The following is an 18,705-nucleotide window of genomic DNA, read 5'->3' as shown; positions in this document are numbered from 1 at the left end:
GTTGGGCAACTTTCACCAATGGACTAGTGTCTTCATCCGCTTATCCCATAATTTTGCAAAAAGAGCTGGCAATGGGATTCCCAGTCCCAAATTAATTAACAAAAAAATAGACACTCCTCCATGGTATGTGATTGTTGGACGGCACCCGAAGGATTCGATTAGCCATGGCTTGAGAAAGCAAAGGTGGGGAGGAGTGTCATCATAATAAAACTAAAATAAAAAGGCACTCCTTCATGGTATGAGATTGTTGGCAGGCACCCGAGGATTCGGTTAGCCATGGTTTGTGAAAGAAAGGTTGGAAGGAGTGCCACCCAAAAATAAAATAAAATGGGAGCCGCTCTTTGAAGGTTTGTCTGGCAAGGGGGTTAGAGTACCCACTACCATTCGTTGACAACAACAAACACCTCTCAAAATTTTACTTTTTTATGCTCTCTATATGTTTTCAAAATCAAAGCTCTAGCACAAATATAGCAATCAATGCTTCCCTCTGCGAAGGGCCATTCTTTTACTTTTATGTTGAGTCAGTTCACCTATTTCTCTCCATCTCAAGAAGCAAACACTTGTGTGAACTGTGCATTGATTCCTACATACTTGCATATTGCACTTATTATATTACTTTGCATTGACAACTATCCATGAGATATACATGTTACAAGTTGAAAGCAACCGCTGAAACTTAATCTTCCTTTGTGTTGCTTCAATGCCTTTACTTTGAATTATTACTTTATGAGTTAACTCTTATGCAAGACTTATTGATGCTTGTCTTGAAAGTACTATTCATGAAAAGTCTTTGCTATATGATTCAGTTGTTTAACCATTGTCTTTACCATTGCTTTGAATCGCTGCCTTCATCTCATATGCTTTACAATAGTATGATTAAGATCATGTTGGTAGCATGTCACTTCAGAAATTATCTTTTATCGTTTACCTACTCGAGGACGAGTAGGAACTAAGCTTGGGGATGCTGATACGTCTCCAACGTATCTATAATTTCTGATGTTCCATGCTTGTTTTATGACAATACCTACATGTTTTGTTCACACTTTATATCGTTTTTATGCGTTTTCCGGAACTAACCTATTGACGAGATGCCGAAGGGCCAGTTGCTGTTTTCTGCTGTTTTTGGTTTCAGAAATCCTAGTAAGGAAATATTCTCGGAATCGGACGAAATCAACACCGAAGATCTTAAAATTCCCGGAAGCTTCCAGAGCACCGGAGAAAGGCCAGAGGGGAGCCAGGGGCCCCCACCCCACAGGGCGGCGCGGCCAAGGGGGGCGCCCCCCTAGTGTGTGGGTCCCCCGTGGCCCCTCCGACTCCGCCTCTTCGCCTATTTGAAGCCTCCTGACCTAATTCCTCGACACCGTTCGACGAAACCAGAGAAAACCATCCAGAGCCGCCGCCATCACGAAACTCCAATTCGGGGGACAGAAGTCTCTGTTCCGGCACGCCGCCGGGACGGGGAATTGCCCCCGGAGTCATCTCCACCGCCGTCTCCACCGCCATCTTCACCGCCATCACTGTCTCCATGATGAGGAGGGAGTAATTCACCCCCGGGGCTGAGGGCTCCGCTGTAGCTATGTGGTTCATCTCTCTCTTTATGTGATCTAGTTGAATATCATCTATGTGCTACTCTAGTGATGTTATTAAAGTACTATATTCCTCCTCCACGGTGTAATGGTGACAGTGTGTGCATCGTGTAGTACTTGGCGTAGGTTATGATCGTAATCTCTTGTAGATTATGAAGTTAATTATTGCTATGATAGTATTGATGTGATCTATGCCTCCTTCATAGTGTGATGGTGACAGTGTGCATGCTATGTTAGTTCTCGGTGTAATTGTGTTGATCTATCTTGCACTCTAAGGTTATTTAAATATGAATATCGAATATTGTGGAGCTTGTTAACTCCGGCATTGAGGGTTCGTGTAATCCTACACAATTAGTGGTGTTCATCATCCAACAAGAGGGTGTAGAGTAGTCCTATTATGTGATCATTGTTGAGAGTGTCCACTAGTGAAAGCGGGATCCCTAGGCCTTGCTTCCAAGCATCGAATCTCCGTTTGTTTACTGTTTTGTTGCATGTTTACTCGCCGCCATATTTTATTCAGATTGCTATTACCACTCATATACATCCATACTACTTGTATTTCACTATCTCTTCGTCGAACTAGTGCACCTATACATCTGACAAGTGTATTAGGTGTGTTGGGGACACAAGAGACTTCTTGCTTTGTGGTTGCAGGGTTGCATGAGAGGGATATCTTTGACCTCTTCCTCCCTGAGTTCGATAAACCTTGGGTGATCCACTTAAGGGAAACTTGCTGCTGTTCTACAAACCTCTGCTCTTGGAGGCCCAACACTGTCTACAAGAATAGAAGCACCCGTAGACATCATCCGCTTTGATGCAGAAGATGGCAATGGGAACAAGGTCACATATTATGGGTACATAGAGGAGATATGGGAACTTGACTATGGACCTAATTTCAAGGTCCCTTTGTTCCGGTGCAAATGGTTCAACCTGAAAGACGGAGTACAGGTAGACCCGCAGTACGGAATGACTACAGTGGATCTCAAGAATCTAGGGTACGACACCGAACCATCCGTCCTAGCCAGTGAAGTGGCTCAGGTTTTTTATGTGAAGGACATGTCTAGCAAACCGAAAAAAGAAAAGAAAGGCAAGAGGACACATCATACAATGAGCCAAAGCGGCACATAGTTATTTCAGGAAAAAGAAACATCGTGGGAGTAGAGGACAAGACAGAAATGTCAGAAGATTATAATAAGTTTGATGATATTCCACCCTTCAAGGTAAAAACTGACCCAAGCATCATCTTAAATAATGAAGATTGTCCATGGTTGCGTCGCAGTCAGAAGAAAGGGAAACAGACGAAGAAAACTCATAAGACTAGCTAGATAGGGATCATAACTTGTGTATCTCAATATGGAAATCACTTTTGTGTAATGATGTTACTGTATGTAAGATATTAACAATGGAGATGGTTGGCTTGTTTTACTAGTTAAGTAGCTTTCACGGGCTTGCAGGGAAATTTTTCCGAGGCGGAACTTCCGAATATGCCATATATAGGGCATGTGCACCAAGAGCATATTCGAGAAGTTCCGCCACGGGAGATTTCCCAACCCTTTTCCGAACATTGTTAGAGGAGATGGAGTCTTTCACGGGCTTGCAGGGAAAATTTTTCGAGGCGGAACTTCTGAAGATGCCATAGGGCGTGTGCACCAACGGCATCTTCGACAAGTTCCGCCACGGGAGATTTCCCAACCCTTTCCTCCATCCATGGGGATGAAACTCTCCATCCGTGCTGGCTTGTAGAGCTGCTTGCCATGGCGTATCGATGCTCCTTTTATAGGCACGGCGCCGCTTCTACTTTGTCTTCTTCCTCCGACAGGGCATCGTGCGCTACATGCTTTATCTCATCGAGCAGGGCGTCCTTATCCTGCCGACAGCTTTAGTACCGGTTGCACCCACCAGCCGGTACTAAAGGTTACCCACGCGTCCTTATCTCACCGACAGTTTTGTTACATGACAGAAAACCACCTTTAGTACCGGTTGCACCTACCAGCCGGTACTAAAGGTTACCCACGTGTCCTTATCCCACCGACAATTTTCTTCCCGCGCTTTCCATCGGTTCCCGCCTCCGTCATCCCGCCATTTTTTCACTATATATATGTAGGCTTGGCCTCCATTTACATATCACATCTAGACTCATATCTGCAAACCTCATCATTCTCTCCCATGGCTTCCATCGTATCTCTAACCCCCCGGGAGGCGGAGGCGCTTTGCGCCTCGAACTACCCCTGCCCGCCGGGGTACCGCGTCCCGACCGGCTGGTTGCTGAGCGTCGGAGGCGTACCGGTCCCTCCAGTCCCTCTAGGTGTGGCACGCGAGATGGCCATCATGAACCACTACTACTTCGAGCTCACGCCAGAGCAGCGGAGGAATCCCCAGTGGCATCCCGACTACAGCCCGACTTGGGAAAGCTTCTTCATCAATCGGCGTGAGAGGGCGCTTGCCAGGCACGAGGAGGGCGGCCCGCCTCCTTCGAACTTCAACGAGGCCGGCCGTCGGCTGTGGTGGCGCGATCGGACTCTCCAGGGCGTCATGGCCTACCGTGGCCCCCGCCTGCGCTACCCTCAGTCCCAGCCCACACGTGCTCTCCCGCCGAGGTTCGACTACCGCGACCCCGATGCCAGCGATGATGATGAGGGCGACTACGACGACTACAGTGGCGACTACTATAGGGCTAGGCACGAGTATGACTGAATGACCCCAACAGTCAAATCTGGCCATGTATCTTAATTTTCAGTTGAGCTATGTACTTTTAACTCGAGTTCAATCATAATAAAATTTTATTCTCGCCCTTTCTTTCCCGCCTTTTTTCTCCCATGCGCGGCGTCGTGGCGGGAAAGTTTCCCACACGACATCGGGGCGGGAAACTTTCCCGCGACGACGGCCTCATGGCGGGAGTAAAGAAAAAAGAAATAGAAAAGACATAGAAAAGAAATAGAAAAAGAAATAGAAAAAAAATAGAAAAAAAATATATAGAAAAGAAATAGAAACAAAAACAAACAGAAAAGATAAAGAAATAGAAATAGAAAAGAAAAGAAAAGAAACATAGAAGAAAAGAAAGGAAAAAACAGAAAAATAAAAAGAAAAGAAACAAAAACAAACAGAAAAGATAAAGAAATAGAAATAGAAAAGAAAAGAAAAGAAACATAGAAGAAAAGAAAAAAGAAAAGAAAAAGAAACAGAAAATAGAAAAGAAAAGAAAAGAAAAGAAACAAAAACAAAAACAAAAACAAACAGAAAAGATAAAGAAATGGAAATAGAAATAGAAAAGAAAAGAAACATAGAAGAAAAGAAAAAAGAAACAGAAAAGAAAAAAAGAAATAGCAAAAGAAAAGAAAATAGCAAAAGAAAAAAGAAAGCAAAAAAAAATACCCTTTAGTACCGGTTGGTACCACCAACCGGTACGAAAGGTGTTTCGTACCGGTGGGTGGTACCAACCGGTACCAATGGACCCTCCCCGTCGTTCACTTAGGCGCGCAACACCAAATTGGTGCCAAAACGCCTCGCAGTACTGCTCCGCGCGCCTCGCCCGCTCGCCGTCGTCCACGTCGTCCACGCCGTCGCCGTGAACCTCACCACGCCGCAGCAGTCCATCGTCGTCGCCATCGCCTTCGTCCACGCGCCACTCCTCTCCGCGCGCGCCTCCGCAGGTATGTTACTGCGCCGCCCCCGTCGCCTCCCTCCCCTTCTCCGGCGTCGTTGCCCGCCGCCGATGCGCCGCCACCGCGTGACACCGTGGCTGCCGCCGCTGCGCGCCACACCGCCATTCCCCTGCTGGAGGCCGTCGCAGTCCGTGCCACGCCACCGCACACTACCGGTCGACGCCGCACACCAGGTGCTCGACGAAATGTCTTCTCCCCAACCTCAGCGGCTGCGCTGCTCCCTCCTCCCTCTCGTCGTCCGCGTCTCGTCGAGGTCTTTTTCCGCGGGTCCGTCGGCGATGGGAGCGCGGCGGGGTGTACCCTGCTCGGGCGTTGGGAGTGGGGGGAGGAGAGCAGCGTGGGGGTTGGGGGCGAGGTGGGGGTGGAGCGGAGGCGCTGGAACCCCGCGGCCGCCGCCCGCCGCATGGTCGGCGAGCCGATGACGGCGAGGCGGGCGAAGAGCTTGAAGAGGCGGCGGCAGAACCGCACCGAGCGGTCGAAGGAGGAGGCGACGATGGCGGGGGCGGCCGCGAGGGTCTTGAGCAGGGACGCCCGACGCTTGGTGGCAGACAGGCGGCGACCGGCACGGAAGGCCTAGCTGCGCCTGGTCGCTGGCGATGGTGACGCCTTGGCGGGGCTGGGCCTGGGCGCCACCCCGTCCTCTGGTGCCCGCTGCCGGCCTCCACCTGGACTCTCGCGGCCGCACCAAGCTGCGCCCGTGCATCCTCCATCCGGCACTGCCATGGACCACCTCGCTGTTACCCGCTGTTGCATCCCTCTCGTCTTTGCGCAAGCAGGCACGCCGGTGCCATCAATATCTGCGTGAAGACCGACGCCACCGATAAACCACCTAAGCTTGTCGCTCGTGTGCCTACGGGTGTCTCCTGTTCGTGATGCGGTGATCTGTATGTGTTGTGGCGATGTTCTTTTTCTGAAAGTTGACAGTGTTGAGTGGATGTGGTCGGAGAGAAAGCTTCATGGCCTATTATACTAGTATTTACATGATCTGTAGCGGAGGCGCAGCAGTTGTCGCCGGATTATTTAAGACTTCCGGATTAGTATTCGTCGTCGTAGTGGTGATCAGCCCTCCTATACCCTCCCCCTCGCCCACGCGGCCTCCTCCCGGCAAACCGCCACGCGTGCTCACCCACCGAGTCCGTGGTCGTGGACGTGGCACCGCGACATCGAGGAGGAGCGCCGAGTCCGTGGCGGTGCCGCCACGACATAGAGATAAGAGCGAGAGGAGGAGCGCCGAGTTTTAGGGTTAGGGTCGAGCAAAAGAGAGAAGAGCGAGAAGAGGAGTGCCGAGTGTTGGGGTTAGGGTTATTGGTTTAAAAAGAGAGAAGAGCAAGAGGAGGAGGGGGAACACCGAGTCCGTGGCCGTTGCGGTCCGTTAGGGTTTTTTGCTTTCTTCATTTCAATTGTCATCCATCTAGCAATCTGTTATATGATCATGACATGATGAATGAAATATAATTGCTTTCTTAATTTTGTAGTGACATTGAGGTATGGCGGACGTCACCTTCGTCCGAGATGAGGAGGGGGAAGAAGCGGTGCAGAAATTGATCTATGCGTGCCCGTGGTACGAAACCCGATAGAGATGACAACGAGTTCGAAGACTTTCAGAATGATTTTGGCGAGGGACTCGAGTCTGAACAAATTAGAAGAGACAACGAAGTGTCCATAACAAACTCCAGCGAGGTGTATATTTATGTATCAATTAGTCTATGTTCATCCCTAGATGCATTCATTTATTTGTATTGCACTTATTAACGAATAATTTTTTATTTTAGCCTTCTGCATCATCGAGCAAGTCTGTTAAAACAAAACGAGGCCCGATGAGAGTGTTAAAGGGCGAGGGCAGGTTAGCCCTCACGGCATTTAAGGCTAATGGTGAACCGGAGCATCCCAAAGAGTATTGCCGCAAATTTACAAATCAAGCCGGAGTTCTTGTTAGGGACCATGTATCGATCAGCATTCAAGAGTGGAATATGCCGAAGAAAGAGGGGACTGAAGCTAGTTATGTCAATGACGCGATGATTTTTTTTCTTTGGGACAGTCTACTGACACGATTCAGCCTGTCGGAAGACATGACGGAAGGCCAGAAAAATAAAGTCAGGGAATGGACATGGAAGAAGATGGCCATACAATTCCAGAGCTGGAAGAAAAATTTATGGGACAAATATAAGAATGAAGATCCAGAATTTGATGATAATCTAGTGAAGATAAAAGATCACTGCCCCGAATTTAAGATGTATAAGCAATCGTCTACTTTTGTGTCCCGATCGGTCACAAATACGAAAAATGCTTCAAAGAAGAAACTTTGGCATCATTTGGGGTCAGGTGGCTACAAGACTGCCATTCCGAAGTGGACAACGTTTGAAAATTAACTGATGGATGAAGGAATCACTCCACAAACATGGGACTGGACCGAATGGTCCAAGTTCTGGTTGTTCGCGCATGGGGCAGGGTTGGACCCAAAGACATGGCTGATCGTTGCGAAGTGAAAATGGAAGGAAAAAATTGAGGCAATCATACCGAAGCTTGTAGATGCAATTGACAAGGTCAGAAAGGGAGAGTACATTCCCGATAGAGAGAATGACGAGCTCACACTCGCTCTAGGGAATCCTGAACACGTTGGACAGGTACGAGCTCGCCCAGGTCTCACCCTGAAGGAAGCGTGGCCTGATACGTCTCCAACGTATCGATAATTTCTTATGTTCCATGCTTGTTTTATGACAATACCTACATGTTTTGTTCACACTTTATGATGATTTTATGCGTTTTCCGGAACTAACCTATTGATGAGATGCCGAAGTGCCAGTTCCTGTTTTGTGCTGTTTTTGGTTTCAGAAATCCTAGTAAAGAAATATTCTCAGAATTGGACGAAATCAACGCCCAACATCTTATAATTCCACGAAGCTTCCAGAACACCGGAGAGGGGCCAGAGGAGGGCCACAGGGCCACCACACGTGGTGGCGGCGCGGCCCAAGGGGGGGCACGCCCCCTGTTGTCTGGCGGCCCCAGACCCCCTCCGACTCCGACTCTCCGCCTATAAGAAGCCTCCTGACCTAAAAACTTCGGAAGAATAAGCCACGGTACGAGAAACCTTCCAGAGCCGCCGCCATCGCGAAGCCAAGATCTGGGGGACAGGAGTCTCTGTTCTGGCACGCCGCCGGGACGGGGAAGTGCCCCCGGAAGGCATCTCCATCGACACCACCGCCATCTTCATCACCGCTGCTGTCTCCCATGAGGAGGGAGTAGTTCTCCATCGAGGCTAAGGGCTGTACCGGTAGCTATGTGGTTAATCTCTCTCTCCCATGTACTTCAATACAATGATCTCATGAGCTGCCTTACATGATTGAGATTCATATGATGAGCTTTGTATCACTATTAATCTATGTGCTACTCTAGTGATGTTATTAAAGTACTCTATTCATCCTCCATGATGTAATGGTGATAGTGTGTGCATCATGTAGTACTTGGCGTAGTTTATGATTGTAATATCTTGTAGATTATGGAGTTAACTATTACTATGATAGTATTGATGTGATATATTCCTCCTTTCATAGTCTGTCGGTGACGGTGTGCATGCTATGTTAGTACTCGGTATAATTGCGTTGGTCTATCATGCACTCTAAGGTTATTTAAATATGAACATCGAATGTTGTGGAGCTTGTTAACTCCGGCATTGAGGTGCTCTTGTAGCCCTACACAATTAATGGTGTTCATCATCCAACAAGAGAGTGTAGAGTGGTTTTATTATGTGATCAATGTTGAGAGTGTCCACTAGTGAAAGTATGATCCCTAGGCCTTGTTTCCAAATACTGCAATCATCGCTTATTTACTGTTCTACTGCATCTTTACTTCCTGCAATATTACCACCATCAACTGCGCGCCAGCAAGCTATTTTCTGGCGCCGTTACTACTGCTCATATACATCCATACCACTTGTATTTCACTATCTCTTCGCCGAACTAGTGCACCTATACATCTGACAAGTGTATTAGGTGTGTTGGGGACACAAGAGACTTCTTGTATCGTGATTGCAGGGTTGCTTGAGAGGGATATCTTTGACCTCTTCCTCCCTGAGTTCGATAAACCTTGGGTGATTCACTTAAGGGAAAACTTGTTGCTGTCCTACAAACCTCTGCTCTTGGAGGCCCAACACTGTCTACAGGAAAAGAAGCGTGAGTAGACATCAAGCTATTTTCTGGCGCCGTTGCCGGGGAACGAAGAAAAGCTACACCACAAGATTTCTACCTCCCACGTCAACCACGCGCCAGTTGTGGACATCAAGTATTTTCTGGCGTCGTTGCCGGGGAGGAAAGGTAAAAGGCATTCACACTCCGGTCCCAGGTAACTAAGTTATTTTCTGGTGCCGTTGTAAGTGCTCGAAGCTATTTCCTTTAGATCCTGCAATTGCATCTTTTTGTTTCTTGTTTTTATTTCACTAGTTAGGCATAATGGAAAGCAAATATGAGCTTTTTAATCTATTTCCTGAGTTAAGACATGGATTGTTTGCTGCGAAAATTAAAAAACCTATGGAACCTTATTTGCATGCTAGTAGCAATAATATTAGTATGAATGCTTTGAACACCATTGTTGCTAATGATATGGAAAATTCTAAGCTTGGGGAAGCTGGTTTTGATGAGCATGATATTTTTAGTCCCCCAAGCATTGAGGAGAAAATTTACTTTGATGATACTTTGCCTCCCATTTATGATGATTATAATGATAGTAGTCTTTTGGTGCCACCTACTATGGAGAGTAAATTTTATTATGATTATACTATGCCTCCTACACTTGATGAGAATAATAATGATAGCTACTTTGTTGAATTTGCTCCCACTACAGTTAATAAGAATGACTATGCTTATGTTGGGAGTAGTAATTTTATGCATGAGACTCATGATAAGAATGCTTTATGTGATGCTTATATTGTTGAGTTTGCTCATGATGCTACTGAAAATCTTTATGAGAGAGGAAAATATGGGTGTAGAAATTTTCATGTTGCTAAAACACCTCTCTTTTTGCTGAAAATCTTGAAGCTGCACTTGTTTTATCTTTCTATGCTTGTTGCATTATGCTTCATGAACTTGTTTATTTACAAGATTCCTTTTCATAGGAAGTGGGTTAGACTTAAATGTGTTTTGAATTTGCTTTTTGATGCTCTCTTTTGCTTCAACTCTTATTTCTCGCGAGTGCATCATTGAAATTGCTGAGCCCATCTTAATGGCTATAAAGAAAGCACTTCTTGGGAGGTAACCCATGTTTTTATTTTACTATAGTACTTTTGTTTTATATTTGAGTCTTGGAAGTTGTTACTACTGTAGCAACCTCTCCTTATCTTATTTTATTGCATTGTTGTGCCAAGTGAAGTCTTTGATAGCAAGGTTGATACTAGATTTGGATTACTGCGTAGCAACAGATTTCTTGCTGTCACGAATTTGGGCAGTGTTCTCTGTAGGTAACTCAGAAAAATCTGCCAATTTACGTGAGTGATCCTCAGATACGTATGCAACTTTCATTCAATTTGAGCATTTTCATCTGAGCAAGTCTGGTGCCTCTAAAAAATTCGTCTTTACGGACTGTTCTGTTTTGACAGATTCTGCCTTTTATTTCACATTGCCTCTTTTGCTGTGTTGGATGGATTTCTTTGTTCCATTAACTTCCACTAGCTTTGGGCAATGTACAGAAGTGTTAAGAATGATTGTGTCGCCTCTGAACATGTGAATTTTTGATTACGCACTAACCCTCTAATGAGTTTGTTTCGAGTTTGGTGTGGAGGAAGTTTTCAAGGGTCAAGAGAGGAGGATGATATATGATTAAGAAGAGTGAAAGGTCTAAGCTTGGGGATGCCCCCGTGGTTCATCCCTGCATATTTCAAGAAGACTTAAGCGTCTAAGCTTGGGGATGCCCAAGGCATCCCCTTCTTCATCAACAATTTATCAGGTTTCTTCTATTAAAACTATATTTTTATTCCGTCACATCTTATGTACTTTACTTGGAGCGTCTGTTTGTTTTTATTTTTGTTTTGTTTGAATAAATTCATGCTTGTGTGGGAGAGAGACACGCTCCGCTGGTTCATATGAACACATGTGTTCTTAGTTTTTAATGTTCATGGCGAAGGTTGAAACTGCTTCGTTAATTGTTATATGGTTGGAAACAGAAAATGCTACATGTGGTAATTGGTATAATGTCTTGAATAATTTGATACTTGGCAATTTTTGTGCTCATGTTTAAGCTCTTGCATCATATACTTTGCACCTATTAGTGAAGAAATACTGTAGAGCTTGTTGACATTTGGTTTGCATGATTGGTCTCTCTAAAGTCTAGATATTTTCTAGCAAGGGTTTGAGCAACAAGGAGGACGGTGTAGAGTCTTAAAATGCTTGCAATATGTTCTTATGTGAGTTTTGCTGTACCGGTTCATACTTGTGTTTGCTTCAAACAACCTTGCTAGCCTAAGCCTTGTATTGAGAGGGATTACTTCTCATGCACCCAAAATCCTTGAGCCAAAAACTATGCCATTTGTGTCCACCATACCTACCTACTACATGGTATTTCTCTGCCATTCCAAAGTAAATTGCTTGAGTGCTACCTTTAAAATTCCATTCTTTGTCTTTACAATATATAGCTCATGGGAAAAATAGCTTAAAAACTATTGTGGTATTGAATATGTACTTATGTATCTTATTTCTTATTAAGTTGCTTGTTGTGCGATAACCATGTTCCTGGGGATGCCATCAACTATCCTTTGTTGAATATCATGTGAATTGCTATGCATGTTCGTCTTGTCTGAAGTAAGGCTGATTTATCATGAGTTGAATGGTTTGAGCATGCATATTGTTAGAGAAGAACATTGGGCCGCTAACTAAAGCCATGATCCATGGTGGAAGTTTCAGTTTTGGACAACAATCCTCAATCTCTTATGAGAATATTATTTGTTGTTGAATGCTTATGCATTAAAGAGAAGTCCATTATCTGTTGTCTATGTTGTTTTGGTATGGATGTCTAAGTTGAGAATAATCAAAAGCGAGAAATCCAATGCGAGCTTTCTCCTTAGACCTTTGTACATGCGGCATAGAGGTACCCCTTTGTGATACTTGGTTAAAACATATGTTATGCGATGATAATCCATGTAAATCCAAGCTAATTAGGACAAGGTGCGGGCACTATTGGTAATCTATGCATGAGGCTTGCAACTTATAAGATATCTTATACATAACACATATGCTTTATTACTACCGTTGACAAAATTGTTTCTTGTTTTCAAAATAAAAGCCCTAGCACAAATATAGCAATCCATGCTTCCCTCTTCGAAGGGCCATTCTTTTACTTTTATGTTGAGTCAGTTTACCTACTTCTTTCTATCTTAGAAGCAAACACTTGTGTCAACTGTGTGCATTGATTCTTACATGTTTACCTCTTGCACTTGTTATATTGCTTTATGATAACAACTATCCATGAGATATACATGTTACAAGTTGAAAGCAACTGCTGAAACTTAAATCTTCCTTTGTGTTGCTTCAATGCCTTTACTTTGAATTTATTACTTTATGAGTTAACTCTTATGCAAAACTTATTGATGCTTGTCTTCAAAGTACTATTCATGAAAAGTCTTTGCTATATGATTCATTGTTTAGTCATTATCTTTACCATTGCTTTGAATCGCTGCATTCATCTCATATGCTTTACAATAGTATGATCAAGATTATGTTGGTAGCATGTCACTTCAGAAATTATTCTTTTATCGTTTACCTACTCGAGGACGAGTAGGAACTAAGTTTGGGGATGCTGATACGTCTCCAACGTATCGATAATTTCTTATGTTCCATGCTTGTTTTATGACAATACCTACATGTTTTGTTCACACTTTATGATGATTTTATGCGTTTTCCGGAACTAACCTATTGATGAGATGCCGAAGTGCCAGTTCCTGTTTTCTGCTGTTTTTGGTTTCAGAAATCCTAGTAAGGAAATATTCTCGGAATTGGACGAAATCAACGCCCAGCATCTTATAATTCCACGAAGCTTCCAGAACACCGGAGAGGGGCCAGAGGAGGGCCACAGGGCCACCACACGTGGTGGCGGCGCGACCGAAGGGGGGGCTCCCCCTGTTGTCTGGCGGCCCCAGACCCCCTCCGACTCCGACTCTCCGCCTATAAGAAGCCTCCTGACCTAAAAACTTCGGAAGAATAAGCCACGGTACGAGAAACCTTCCAGAGCCGCCGCCATCGCGAAGCCAAGATCTGGGGGACAGGAGTCTCTGCTCTGGCACGCCGCTGGGACGGGGAAGTGCCCCCGGAAGGCATCTCCATCGACACCACCGCCATCTTCATCACCGCTGCTGTCTCCCATGAGGAGGGAGTAGTTCTCCATCGAGGCTAAGGGCTGTACCGGTAGCTATGTGGTTAATCTCTCTCTCCCATGTACTTCAATGCAATGATCTCATGAGCTGCCTTACATGATTGAGATTCATATGATGAGCTTTGTATCACTATTAATCTATGTGCTACTCTAGTGATGTTATTAAAGTACTCTATTCATCCTCCATGATGTAATGGTGACAGTGTGTGCATCATGTAGTACTTGGTGTACTTTATGATTGTAATCTCTTGTAGATTATGGAGTTAACTATTACTATGATAGTATTGATGTGATCTACTCCTCCTTTCATAGTCTGTCGGTGACGGTGTGCATGCTATGTTAGTACTCGGTATAATTGCGTTGGTCTATCATGCACTCTAAGGTTATTTAAATATGAACATCGAATGTTGTGGAGCTTGTTAACTCCGGCATTGAGGTGCTCTTGTAGCCCTACACGATTAATGGTGTTCATCATCCAACAAGAGAGTGTAGAGTGGTTTTATTATGTGATCAATGTTGAGAGTGTCCACTAGTGAAAGTATGATCCCTAGGCCTTGTTTCCAAATACTGCAATCATCGCTTATTTACTGTTCTACTGCATCTTTACTTCCTGCAATATTACCACCATCAACTGCACGCTAGCAAGCTATTTTCTGGCACCGTTACTACTGCTCATATACATCCATACCACTTGTATTTCACTATCTCTTCGCCGAACTAGTGCACCTATACATCTGACAAGTGTATTAGGTGTGTTGGGGACACAAGAGACTTCTTGTATCGTGATTGCAGGGTTGCTTGAGAGGGATATCTTTGACCTCTTCCTCCCTGAGTTCGATAAACCTTGGGTGATTCACTTAAGGGAAAACTTGCTGCTGTCCTACAAACCTCTGCTCTTGGAGGCCCAACACTGTCTACAGGAAAAGAAGCGTGAGTAGACATCATGGCCGGACAGCGCTGACACTTATAGAAGCCGTTCGCGAAAGAATAAGAAGGAGGCGGACATTCTAACAGAATTGTCAAATAGGGTGGAGGCGCTTGAGAAAAATCAGGGGGCACCTGATCAGCGGATGTTTCTACAGAAACCTCAAGCCGATGCCGCCCCATCTCAGCGAAGAAGCAGTGTGGGTTCCACTCATCTTGATGGATGTGGAGGAAGCTACCCCGTGGATTATGTCACGGAGAAGACGGATTGCGAGCTATATATGTTATTCAGGACCGCGTCTGTTAAGGTGGCGGTCGGCTATGTTTACCCAAATGAAGATGGAGCAACGCACCATCATATGCCCATTCCACCTGGTTGTGTTCGTGTCGGGGTGGATGAAGTTGTTCCGGGTTTTGAAATAGTGGAGCTTGATTTTCCTAGAGGTGACGATGAGAGGACAATTGCCGATGTCAAGCACAGTTTCACCATATGGACGAAGAAATACATCGTCCTTTTGCAAAGGCCACCGACTCCTCGTAGCGGTCCACATGAGCAGGAAAGACCACCGACTCCTCTTGGTAGCGGTCCACATGAGCAGCAAAGGCCATCGACTCCTCCTGGTAGCAGTCCACATGAGCAGCAAAGTCCACACCTACCTGAGAGAGACCCAAGCGTTAGTCCACCATCTCGAGATCCTCCGCGTAAGACATCGTCCTTTAAGAGGAATGGTACTCCGCCTAGGAAGAGATCTAGAATGGAGAAACCACTGCCGCCTATGGAGAAGTTACCTTGGGAAATGAGTATCGAGGAAAATGAGGAAAGATGTCAGTCCGAGCTGAAATCCTTTTTTGCTAAGAAAGCGCCAGAGATACCTTTTGAGAAGACACTAGATCCAGTGAAAGTTGTGCGTACCGTTGAGAATCTATATGACCCTCTACCATCGCCGCCATCTGACTATAGGCGTTCTGATCGTATGACGCGATGGTGGAGGCGAAACAACGCAATCAATCGGGTGTCACAGCGAAAAAAGGGAAACAACAAGTGCAGTAGCTCAGAGAACAACCCGTTCAATCGGTCCCCCATCTCATGGTGTTTGACGAGAATGCCGTTCAAAGTTCTCGACAATACACCGATTACCCCTTAGCTGAAGTACAATATAAATTTGTTCAAGGGAAAGATTTGGTCGAGAATCTCAGGAAGCTACCAACAAGTATGCGTAATTTGCATTCGTGGTATAGTGATGCCACAAAGAAAGGGACCGAGTCTATCATGGTGCGAGTTAAGGAAGAGCACTACTTCCAAGAATACTCTGTGAGCGTTGACTTCGCCGAACTCTTTCAGCTATACAATCTCCGGGCCCTCGACAAATCAATCATCAGTTGCTATTGTCTGTAAGTGATTTACTTATGTAATTTGAGAAGTCTTTAGCTCAGCTCGTTCATTATATTGTCTATAAATTATAATCTTTTGTGCGCTATATTATGCAGATCGAAGATGCTCGAATGCAAAAGGGATGAAATCAAGCACATTGGGTTCATTGACCCGGATACAATGCATGAAAAAACCATAGAGGATCCCATCTATAACAGGGATACGCCGGAGACTTTGCTAAGGTTTTTGAAGCGACAACGTGACAAAAGGATAATACTTTGGCCTTACAACTTCAAGTGAGTGTTACTTTCTTATAACACATTCTATTTTGCTCACGAGAAGTTCAAATTTTAAGTGATGGCTTATATATATGACACTGGGTATTTAAACGTGCGCAGGTTCCACTTTATTCTTATCGTCATTAAAATGTATGAAGGAGAGGTTGAAGTCTTTGAGTCACAAACCAATGAGGCCATACTATACAAGACGTGTTTTTTATGCTCAAAAAGTAATTTTAATTCTTATCGGTCTTTTCGGTAATTTCCTGATATCAACTAATTGATAACTCTTTTATGCATTTTCTTTTGTCGGACAGTGTATGGGAAAGGTTCATCAAGGAAGATCGGTCCCATGAATGGAAACCGAAGCTGACATGGCGTGCAGCCAAAGTAAGTACTAATACCTAGGTCCACACACCTTTTATCATACTTGATTATTGTTTTATTGAATTATATTCTTGTACAGAAATGCCCGCAACAACCAGAGGAGACTAATCTATGTGGATACTACGTTTGCAAGTTCATCAACAGAATTGTCAGCGAGAGAACGAATAATCAAAGAAATAAAGAGGTACGAAAAAAATATTCACAAATTTATTTTGTTATCATAAGTTGTGCTTAGTTTCAGTAATAATTGTTTGTTTGTGATTTGATATATATACACACACATAGCTCATCCATTCATTTGTATCTCATTCTTTTACAGTTGGCAAGAAAGCGGGACAGGATCTCAATCGAGGAACGCTTCAAAGCAATTGGCGATGAATTGGCGGGATTTTTCCTTCGGGGCGTCATACCGCCATTCGGAGAGTTCCACTATGAATGAAGTTGTACATGTAACATATAGTTTGACTCGGAGAGTACCACTATGCTACATGTAATAGATAGTATGCCTCGGAGAGTACCACTATATATGCATGAAGATCGATCTTCATGCATATATACTACTTAGTTTGCGATCTTATGCAATTACATGTGTTATATTATATGCACCAAGTTGCTATGCATCACCTTTATCTTCATGTACTGCCTAAACCCAAACGCGTAGCAGGCGCATCGACGCGATATGAAACGGTCCGATACCCCTAAACCCCTCCTAAAACCCTAAACCCTGAATTCTCTGCCGCAGCAGAGATTTTTGCATTTTCTCTGCCGCGGCAGACAACCTTTGGTACCGGTTCGTATTACAAACCGGTACCAAAGCTCCCTGGCCCTGAGCTCTCCTGCGTGCCCACGTGGAGGCCCTTTAATACCGGTTCGTAAGCAACCGGTACGAAAGGGGGGCTTTTGTACCGGATCTTTTGTACCGGTTGCTTAACCGGTACAAAAGCCCCTTAGGAACCAGTATTGATGAGCGATTTTCCACTAGTGGTTCTCCCCGAGAGAACCACCGTGGAAGCACCAACGTAAGTTCCTCTATCATCACGAGAAGCTAACCCTAAGCCCTAGCCCTAACCGTGGCATCGACATTTCTTTTTAGGACTCCCTGCGGTGGCGGTATCAATGTCGGCGAGCTACTAGTTGTTTTCACGATGCCAGCTGATTCAGTGAGGTCGGCTACAAACTTCTTCACAAAAAGATGAACATTAGGATTGAAATTATGATGCCGATTTGAAAGACCATCCACCTTACATGGTTCTCTATTATGGGATTTCTTGTACTCCCTCAGATCCAATAATAAATGTCAGAGCTTTAGTTCAATTTAGACACTCTAGGAGGAGTTTTTATTTTGCAAATGCGAAAAAGCATTGCCTTATGATTTATTAATATAAAAGAAGGTTTATATGCAAGTCCAAGAGGACTAACACCGCCGTCATACAATTTGACCCAGAGAAACTAGCCTAGGAAGGGCAATTGGCATATAGTATATGATGGTTCCTAACAAACGAGAAAGGTGAATATCTCATCAATTGTAAATTAAGTCCAATGACATACAGGTTTGTTGATGCCAATATGAATTTTTAAGTCCAGTTCGCTTGGTTGTCAACCATGCCGTGTTGTTATTATGAAGTTTCTTCGATGGCTTATGCCACTATGGACCTCTTTCGATGTTCCCTGACCATAAAAAATGCATCTTTATACTAATATAAACCTCTTTTGATGTTTTCCACCCAAAAGACTATTTTTATGGATGAAAAACTAAAATAGCTACACCCCCAGCACGTTACAAGGCCAAGAGAATTGCTTTCTTCGGCACACTATTGTTCAGCGGTTCCTAAGTCAATGTTTCTATTACCTTCTGTTGACAAATCTGCAAGGCCGTACGAACCAAGAAAAAAGCAAAAGATAGGTTGGCTGAGTATAGATTGGTAGCAACTACTGTCAACTATCTGTTCGCATACTCTGTAGGAGCGATGCTGATAATTAACCCACAACTAAAAGTAAGCAACAAACAGAATCTTGAATATTAGGGGTGTCCAAATTGCAACACAGTGTTGTGTATTATTCAGTGCAAGGGACAGAAATCTGGACGACAGGGAGATAATTTCAGGCTCACATATAACTGCAGCGTTCAACATTGAACATAGAAA

General features: G+C 44.5%; 1 long non-coding RNA gene across 1 annotated transcript; it reads left to right on the top strand.

Moving 5' to 3' along the window:
* Positions 1-16,414: 16,414 nt before the first annotated feature.
* LOC127312784 (uncharacterized) lies at positions 16,415-17,161 on the top strand. The gene is made up of 3 exons (XR_011749777.1): positions 16,415-16,564; positions 16,641-16,745; positions 16,881-17,161. It is a non-coding gene; the product is annotated as an uncharacterized lncRNA (long non-coding RNA).
* The last annotated feature ends 1,544 nt before the right edge of the window (positions 17,162-18,705 follow it).

Source organism: Lolium perenne, chromosome 7 (assembly GCF_019359855.2).
Source record: "Lolium perenne isolate Kyuss_39 chromosome 7, Kyuss_2.0, whole genome shotgun sequence".
In the NCBI taxonomy this organism is placed as follows: Eukaryota; Viridiplantae; Streptophyta; class Magnoliopsida; order Poales; family Poaceae; genus Lolium; species Lolium perenne.
Note: the sequence above shows the minus strand (reverse complement) of the source record. Positions and strands in the feature narration are given on the sequence as shown.